This window comes from Alosa pseudoharengus, unplaced genomic scaffold (assembly GCF_046254945.1).
Source record: "Alosa pseudoharengus isolate Yale_2024_CS ecotype anadromous, Long Island Sound unplaced genomic scaffold, YU_APseudo_1.1 YU_APseudo_1.1_scf_1, whole genome shotgun sequence".
NCBI lineage: Eukaryota > Metazoa > Chordata > Actinopteri > Clupeiformes > Clupeidae > Alosa > Alosa pseudoharengus.
Window position 1 is genome coordinate 21,946,457 of NW_027468564.1, and position 10,160 is coordinate 21,956,616.

Sequence of the window (10,160 nt, forward strand, 5' to 3'; positions counted from 1 at the left end):
TGTGATACTTGTGATGGCTGTGTGATGAGTAGGCTATTTCGCGAGTAGTTCAACTGAGAAGAATGGGTGAATTGGACGCACTTTCTTTCTTGCGCTGTGAATGCTAAGATTATTTTGACAGGCCATAGGCTAAATAAAAATCGCTAGTAGTCAGACGCAAACCAGAATATTGAAAGAAGGGGGCACCAAGGCCACAGTGGCCTGTAAACCTCTGATTTTCAAAGGGGCATCACGGCCAACGCAAGGGGCAACAACGTCCATGGCTGTCGTGGCCGCCATGAAATTCCTACCTACAACTATGCACAAAGTGAGATCTGCCCACAACATATGGGCAGCTCACGAGATCCTAGCTACAGCTCCGTGAACTGGCTGTTCGCCGTCTTGGGGCTGCAAGTAACTGGCGGCGTTCTGTCTGAGGTAGGCCCGTTTTGCAGCTATGGTGCGTTGGTCTGTACTTCGGAGTCGCCTCTAACCGGGACTGCAGCATGGCACAGAGTTCGGAGAGGTCCTGGCTGCGAAATGACGGAGATCGTACAAACCATCCAGATAATGCCGTCTCCCTCATCAGACATCAGGTCCATGGTAGCGGACTTCCAAAGTTCCACCTCGTCCTCTGCTAGCACACTCGCTCTTGCTTCCAATCAATAAAGACGATCAGTACTGTGCGATGCACTGCGTATGGACACAACACGTCTATCAATGCACCTGAAAAATAGTCACCAAAAAAAGTCTTACACTCTTTCTTCTCGATCGACTCCGAGCTGAACGCTTCACAGCTTCTGCCTGCGATGCAAGTTCTGGCTGGTTATACCTGACGCTCCTGCGTACTGTCTCATAGTAAGTCTTACAGGCAGCTGGAAAACAATTAAATGAGAGTCAAACGTAAGTCACAGTAGCATTATTGAAACTGGCGATAGCTTGGCGGACTATATAGGTGAGGCTCGTGTGTAGTAGTGTCGCCTTGGCGTATCGGTAAGAACACCTCTTGAGACTAGAATGCAATTAGCTGGTTTAATGCAAGGATTCAGGCAGCACAGTGATACACAGGGGTCAGACAGGCACACACACACACACACACACACACACACATAAATCTGAGGCACTTCACACACGTTGTGGCAGTTCAGTGTAATTATGTGAGATGCAGCCTTCTTAAGAGTCCAGTTCAGTGTAATTATGTGAGATGCAGCCTTCTTAAGAGTCCAGTTCAGTGTAATTATGTGAGATGCAGCCTTCTTAAGAGTCCAGTTCAGTGTAGAGCCACCAGATATGAGTCCCAAATTCCCTCATGCCTCCGGCAGACAGAGAATAAGGAAACCGTTTGGTACCAGAGCAGAGACAGTCCCTAATTTCCTCATGCCTCCGATCAACAGAGATAATGAGGAAACCATTTGATACCAGAGCAGAGACAGTCCCTAATTTCCTCATGCCTCCGATCGACAGAGAGAATGAGGAAACCATGTCATGTAATCTCCAACATGAGCTGGGTAAGTTTTTCACCTTTATCACAAACCCCTGACACCTGTTCAGTACTCTGACATTTAAAAGCATGACTCTTAGAAGGTTACATCTCACAGCACTACACTAAACTAGGCCCTAAGAAGGTTACATCTCACACCACCATGGGCATAGATTTAGGGTGGGACGCTAAGGACTAGTCCTAATCAAAATTTTTGGATGACAAAATTGTCCCCACCAATATTTTAGCGAACTTATTTGTGCTGCTGATCATTCTGACAGCCAGCACAACAGTACAAGAAACGTCGTCATATGATTTGCTGAAAAACAGAGGGGGAGGGGGAAGGGTTATCTGACATGCACGCTACAATAGGCCTACACGCACGGAGAGTGTCATAGGCTACTGTAGCCTACTTGTTTGCACCGGTAGTCGAGCGAGCGGGTGTGTCAACGACAACGGTAAGTTAGATCTGTCTGCCAATACATAGCCTATCCCAAAAAAGGCCAGAGTAAAACATTTTGATATTCCCTTTGCCCATGTACATGTTTGCCCCTTTTTGTGGTTTGTAGATCAGCTATGCCACCCAAGAACAAGAAAGGGGACATACAAAGCTTTTTCATTATGCAGAGTCTAAGTAGGGAAACTATCCATACAAACTGACAACTGGTGACTATAGGCTTTCAAATTCGGATTTTACTGTGTAAAATAACATTAGCTGTTAGGATTACCCAGGATATTGTCACAGCTAAACCTAGCTTCTGTAATCTTTCAACCAAAGTTAGGAGTCATGTTGAATATGGGTGTGCCGCACAGACAGTCACATAGGCTATAGCACAGAATAGAAGTCACTGGGCTGCCAATCTTGCAGTGTATTTGTGAATGTAGCCTGCCCAATGCAAATAAATAAAAGATAAACTAAGTGCATTTCCATAGAAATGAACATTGCGAGACACAGATATTTATTCTATGATCTCATCCCATAAAGCTTTTCTTTGACTTGTTAGTTTTTTTAACATTTATTTTATCTAATGACATAGCAAACATGATGAATTGAATCCACATATCCTTGCACTTGCGAAAACTATTTTTCACAAAAACAATGACTTCAGACTTGACTTGTATAACGAGCGGCATGGCCCCTTTGCCATAATGTGCAACGTAACGCATGTGCGCGCATATAAAAAAAATGCATTGACCATGGCGACAAGAAGTCCTCCCGAAGTTGTGCCTTTTATCATTACTTTCGGTTACAATAACTTCGTGCACAGAGAAAGCGAACAGCTACATGCAAGGTGTGTGGCACCAGGATAAATTATGCCAATTCAACAACGTCTGATTTCATCAGGCATCTCCAAACGCACCCAGATAGGTCAGTCACTTAGGCCTAGCATATATCGTCACAGGTGACTAACCATCGCAAAGTGTTGTGCTAATGCTGGGAACAGGCAAGGATGGACAAAAATACATCAGCATGTATTTCAAAATAAAATACCTAATAGGCCTACCCTCATTTTTAATGTATCAAAATAAAATACTGTATTTTTGTATTTAGAAAATACTCAAAATACTTTTTTCAAGGAAGTATGGAAGCACTGCAAAAAAAGCTTTTTTTATCCCAAACATTTAGCCTATTAAAACTATATAGCAAAAAACAATACAATTTGGCCCCTGTCATACCAAATAGTATACCGTATGCAAGTCCATGTAGTGTGATCAGAATTAAGAATAATTCAAGAATTTACATTTACATTTAGTCATCTAGCTGATGCTTATCCAAAACGACTGACAGAGCTTTCAATTGGGCAGCCGTGGCCTACTGGTTAGCGCTTCGGACTTGTAACCGGAGGGTTGCCGGTTCAAACCCCGACCAGTAGAAACGGCTGAAGTGCCCTTGAGCAAGGCACCTAACCCCTCACTGCTCCCAGAGCGCCGCTGTTGATGCAGGCAGCTCACTGCGCCGGGATTAGTACAAGGATTAAAGTTCTCCGTCGTAGGACGGATTTCCGTCAATTTGATTTTAGAAATGTCATATTTGAGATCGATGCAGATCCGATGAGAAAAAAAATTGGAGAGGGGGGGGGACTATCACCTTTGCTTTTCCTTTTTTAAGGCAACTACAAATATTAGGTAAATGTTTAAAGACCTAATAGTGTTCTTGAGAACTTTCTGTGTCTCAATCAGTGACCGCTCAAGAAGATAGCCTACGTCAGCCATGAGTTTCGCTTTGTTTATGTTGTAGCTACACACTTGTCTCGGGCGTTTGCTTAAAAAAAAAAGAACACGTATGGAGGACTATAACGGTTTAAAAGTTGGATTATAGTGACACAATCGAGACAGCTGATGAGGTTGGCCAATCCGTTTAACTTTTTTGGATATGATATTGTGAGCTCTATGTGTGAATTCGGAGAAGCGTAGGCTGTGTTCTTTCCGTGCATCAATGTAGACAATTTCTTACTATCGCGAACTTTTGTCAGGGGAGGTCATTCATTTTAGGTGTCACCTACAGTATGACTTGAACAGATAGCCTGCTATGCCACCCGATGTAGGCTACTATTATTGTTACAGTTTTTAATCAATGCAACTAACATTATGTGTAAAGCGACGCAATATAAACCGTAGCCTATGCAATTCATTATCCCGTCTGTTATGACATGTACAGCAATGTTTTTCACAATTTGCGACGGAAGGTTTTGACTGAGCGTGTTAACATAAAATAATAATAATATTGTCATCATCGCGAACTGTCGAGTAAGGGTGTCAGTCGTGTTTGTGACGCACAGACAGCCTTGTAGCCTATTTTGCTTAGGCCTCACTTTTAACGACAGTAGGTTGTAAGTTGACAAAAAATAACCATACAATTAAAATAGTCACCTTAAAACTTTGATATAAAATATGATTAATTTATAGCACAAAAACATAACCAGTAGGCCTACCAGAACCTTGCATATTAGCGTCATGATTTGTGTGCGTCTATTTGGCAAGGCCACTAGCTGTCATGGATGCGTTGTTGCTAAAGGAAGGCAGGTGTCAAAAGTTAAAAAAATAAATGGAGATGGGCAGCTGTTGGAAACGGGGGAGAACTAACAAGCCATGGTGTAAAGAAATTAAAGTGCCAGGGGTTTGCTTTTGCGCGGTTCGCTGCAAGAAAATTGTTTATGGATGCAATAGGAAAATGTTTTAGCACGCCACCAATCAGAAGACCGCCATAAGGTTAATGTTCGTGCACTTCAGGACATCTTCCCTACCTGGTGCAACTATAGCCACCACGACAGAGGTAGGCTACGTTTATCTATGGCTGACCGTTTTTACGTTTAGAAAGTAGGCTACGAATGTTCTTTCATAGCGCAACACGACCTGTCCCTCACCATATCGCAACCTCTTGTCAACCTTATACAATCTGTTGCTGAAGACAAAAGCGCCGTCTCCAGATTGTCGTTATCAAATGTGCAGACCTCCTTCATGAGCACACACAGTATTGCTGCTCATTGGAAAACTGAGTTGTCTGTAAAACTCAAAATTACCATGTTTTCATTAAATGCGGATGAGGCAACAAATGGAAATATGAACAATACAGTGATGGCCAAAAGTGTTGGCACCCATGCTAAAGTTGACTGAAAAGAGGAATATAAAATCATCTTTTGGAAATTGATCTTAATGCCTTAAGTGAAAAATTAGGAAATATCTAACCTTTAAGGACACCAATTTTCTTAGTGAATGAATAATGTATAATAAATAAATAAATGTTCTTCTTTAAAATACAGGGGTCATAAGTATTGACACCCCTATGTTAAATTCCCATAGAGACAGGCAGATTTTTATTTTTAAAGGCCAGGTGTTATTTCAGTTAGCCTATTAGCTGGTTTGATGCTCATTGAGCTCAATGCAAATCAAACCAGCTAATAGGCTAACTGAAATAACACCCATGCCAATCTCTAGGTATGGTGAAGGGTATGTGATGATGTGGGGCTATTTTAATTACAAAGGCCAAGGTAACTTTATCAGGATGCACAGTATTCTGGATCCATGAAATAACTGGCCTTTAAAAATAAAAATCTGCCTGTCTCTATGGGAATTTAACATAGGGGTGTCAATACTGACCCCTGTATTTTAAGGAAGAACATTTATTTATTTATGATACATTATTCATTCACTAAGAAAATTGGTGTCCTTAAAGGTTAGATATTTCCTCATTTTTCACTTAAGGCATTAAGATCAATTTCCAAAAGATGATTTTATATTCCTCTTTTCAGTCAACGTTTTGGTTTAAAGGAGACATATTATACCTTTTTTTTAAACAAGTTAGAATAGGTCTATGGGCTATACAAAACATGTTCATAAAGTTTTTTGCACAAAATCAATCTCACATAAAGAGATCTCTGCAGCCTAATTCTTGCCAGCTTCAGTCCCTTTCAGAATGAGCCATTTAAGGACTCTATCACTTTTATGCAAATAAGCTACTGCTGACCACGCCCCACCTGTCAGATGTTTACGCTGTTCGTTTTCTTCATGTGAAAACCTCCACTGCTTGGGTGAAAATGACAGAATACAGAGGCGCACTCTAGCCCAACATTTTCGACCCAGAGTCGGACCCAGATCAAGATGAAGAGGAGCCACCTGCAGAAACACCTTCACGAATGCTGCAAGCAGTTGCTGAATGGTTTGTTAACTTTTTAAATCAATGTATTTGCTATCTCTCCTACGTGCCAAATTAGTCTTGGCTATTAGCCTTCACCCTGTTCAGCCTGTTACGAAGTAAACGTAATGTAATTTTTTGTGACAAAGCCAGTCTTTTTACAATATTTAACATTTGCTTGTATTTGAAACTTCACTAGATTCACAGCACTTGATTAGCTTTTATTATTATTATTTTAATTATTATATAGGTGTGCTTGTGGAAATTGTTGGGCAATGCCAACTGAGGCAGAGTATATGCTGCCAGGAGATTACACAGGTAACTTTTCTAAGCTACAGAAAGGCCTGCAAATATGTTACCGTGTTACTAACTTATTTACAAATGAGCTAGCGAGTATGCTGCCATATTACTCACTCATTTACGAATAATGCTACTGTGCTAGCATAGCACTCACCTTACCATATCATTATAGATCACACAACGTCTGCAGCAGACAGGTTTATACCCGGTGTGCCTGAATGTTTATTCTCTTCAGAACGCACTGAACATATACAGAGCTGACCATGGGGCCTTATGGCTACGGGGAATAGAGCAGTATGTGTTATTTATTAAGCTACTTATTAGTTTTTCCCAGTGTTTATGAGAAGTGACAGGCTACCATTTTTATCAGCAAAAGCAGATGTTAGTCTTACTAATGTTCATAGGTCACTAATGGCCTTACACACCAACACATGCCCCAATTGTTCTTTCTTTTTATGTATGGCTATTGTCTGCAAATTCAACAGGTATCAAACATACACTCGTGACACATTTAAATATAAATAAAATTACAATATATTTATTACACAAAACAGAAATGAAACATGACATATGCAATATGACAATTGCACTTTGTGCACTTTGCACTTTTGACAGAACTGACAGATTATGTAACCTGCTAACTACTGCAATGTTTTTTTTTTTTTTTTAGTCGTTACAGATAGCTTGCCTACAGGAGCTTTGTCAGTTGGTGTTGGGGATTCCTTGGATGCAGAATAAGGGTCGTCATCCCGTCATGTGTGGTCCTGCGTGTTCGTCGGGAGTTTCCTGACAGCCAAGGACAATACGTGGGCTTCAAACTGCCTCCCCTGGATTGAAGTGAGACACATAGTTGGCGATCACCTCCTCCTCCTTCTCTGGGTGCTCAAACTCTGAGGACAGGTCCGGAGGAATGCTTATTTTCAGGAGTTCCTCCCTGTATGCTTCTTGGTCCACAAAGACCTCGCCCATGATGAAGCCCATCAAGTGTTCCACATACCCTGTGCAATATTTCACAAACACTTCTGTAACTATGTACATAGTTTGTAAAGTATTTCATTGTACATTTATTTATTGTTTTGTTCATTGTAAAGACACCATAGTGCAATAGCATGCAAAATGAACAGATCTTTTATTGTTGATAAATAAAAAATTATGTAACTTACGGAATGTTGTCTCGGTTTTGATGGGTTTCACCCTGCACTCTCCCTGTACTTTGGGAAATGCATCCTGTAGAGAGGGTCCCCAGAGGATAAGGTGGCCTGGTCTCGTGCAGCATCCTCATTGTAATGCAGAGCAGCCAGGTAGAGTCTTGCGCAGTAAAGAGAAAACCAAACATGAAAATAATGGCATGCACATAATATGCACGTTTACTTTGAGCTAAAAACTGAGTCTACAACTTCTTGCACTGTCAGTACTATATCTCGCTTTATTTACAACAGCAAACATTAGCCTAGACCAAGAGCTTACTGGCCACCTTCATTGTAGATAACATGACCATATCTAACTCCTTATCAGTAAGGACAAAACGACTACAAATTGTGACAAACCCTTGCAGCTTAAATGAAATAGAGCTATAGGGGAAATGTGCAAACACTGGATAACGTTATAAAGTGAGGCTACAAGCTAACATTAGCTTATACTAAGGGCTTTTAGCTGTTGGTCGCCTCAATTGTGGATAACATGACAATATTTAATGGAGGTCTAGCGTCTAGACAACATTTTCAAATCATTACTTTCAGATATTATTGACTGGGATTGTCAAATATGACTCGATCGGCTGTGTGCTGCATTTGCAATTTGGAATGGAGGAAATGCTCACTCCAAGCAGATGCAGGGCTAAAGTTAGCCGTAATGTTTGCGTTAGCTTGTGCTAAATGGCAAAACACGAACAGCCTAACGTTAGTTCATGCTTAACTGCGATAGAAACACAAAAGTCATTATTTGAAAGTACTTACATGTCTCTCATCTTGTGACTTGCCACGAACAGTAGGTACAGATCCCTATGTCAAACGAAGTTTGATGGCTAATCCTGTAGTGTACTGTCCTAAGTTTTCAAAGCAGTCTGTCTTGAAGTGGTTCGCACACACCACAATTTTTTTGCCGACTGTTGCTGGAACATGGCCATCGACAATGAAGTGGAGCCACTCGGTTCTTCTGTCGTCTTTGGCTGGGAGAAAGTGCAAGGATTTGTGTTGTTCTGTGCAGCCAACAACACAACACTTCATGTGTGACTTGCTCTTGCTTGTAGTCATTGAGCTTGGTGTCCGTGCTCGTTAAACCAGCAAACTAATGGCGATCTTCAACTAATTGGGTGGGTGGGGCTATATGGGGGTGGAGAGGTGAGGGGTGGCGCCAGGGTGGTTCTATGCAAATTCCCTTATTTTGACGTCAGGTTAAGGGAGCCAGAAAATGGCTCATAGAAGCCTATGATTCCTGACACCAAAATCGTTCAACTGACTCACAGAAAACGCATGGATGGCTTTTTTGCACGCGTGGAGTGTTGTTAGGAGCAGTAGAGACCCAAATGGAGGTACAAAAGGATGCAAAAAGTGAAATTTGCATAATATGTCCCCTTTAAACAATGGCCGCCGTGTGAATAAGGCGAATACTCCCTTTACTTTGCTGTTTGCATCTTTTTGTACATTAAAAACCAATAGGTTGCGACCGCAAAAGGGGTGCTATCTCTATAGGTAGATATGAACAATGTAGCCTTATGACTTATGACCTGAAAAAAGTTCAGTCAAACAATTTTTTTTCACTTTAATCCCTGGATTAGTATGTGCTTCACCTCACTGTGTGTTCACTGTGTGCTGAGTGTGTTTCACTAATTCACGGATTGGGATAAATGCAGAGACCAGATTTCCCTCACAGGATCAAAAGAGTATATATACTTATACTTCAGACCAGAGCTGATGCTTCACTGAAAAGCTGTGAGTGTCGTGGAACACAGCTGTTCTCACATTAGCTGATTGCGATAAACATAAACCATTGTTGCCTAATTACCAATTATTCATTACACCTGTGTGTAGTACCTACTTTTTTTATTGTTTTTCACATATAGTATTTTGCAGTATGATTAAAATACAAAAATACACACCAATAAAGTATTTTGATACAAAATACAGAGCCATTTCCTTCAACCCAATAAAATACAAATGACAAAATACTATTTTGTATTTGAAATACATATTACATGTTTCAGAAATACTACCCATCCCTGGGAACAGGCAGATTAGCCTACATCTTTATAGTTGACCATATGATGACATACTTGGGTTAATACTGTATTTCACCAGTTAGGGCACCAAAATGGCCAGCAGCGGCACTGTGTAGCCTATCTTGACACGTTTTGGGAACAATATACAGGTAGTGGGCTCTCTGTTGAGTTTAATGAGTAGGCCTAAGCCTAAAGTTACAGCATTTCTATCACAATTGACCAGACTTCGACCTTTTGTCTGCTTTTAACAACATTCTGGCTATGATTGTTCCTTGTATTGCATCATGAGCCATCACTGTGCCTATTGCATTCTACTGTTGTTAGCCTTAAGCCTAGCTCAGTCATTATGTTATACCACATCGCCCTCCATTAGAAGTGCAATGAGCTGCATTGAGCATAATAAACTGCATTTAGAATTCCAAATCCATATTCTAGATATTCTGAATCTAGATATTTTGGTAAAAGTAACTTAAAAGTAATAAAATAGTAGTGTAATGCCTTACAATTCAGATACAGTAATATTATAATGTAACAAATTACTTTGAAATGAC

The 10,160-nt window shown here is 40.7% G+C and overlaps 1 long non-coding RNA gene across 2 annotated transcripts; it reads right to left on the reverse strand.

Annotated features, from left to right (window-relative positions):
• Positions 1–6,908: 6,908 nt before the first annotated feature.
• LOC143127572 (uncharacterized) lies at positions 6,909–8,394 on the reverse strand. 2 transcript variants are annotated; one of them, XR_012987660.1, is made up of 3 exons: positions 8,348–8,394; positions 7,556–7,700; positions 6,909–7,390 (listed from the first exon to the last, which is right to left on the reverse strand). It is a non-coding gene; the product is annotated as an uncharacterized LOC143127572 (long non-coding RNA). The 2 variants fall into 2 exon arrangements; XR_012987658.1 differs by lacking the exon at positions 8,348–8,394 and having other exon boundaries at positions 7,556–7,774.
• Positions 8,395–10,160: the final 1,766 nt, after the last annotated feature.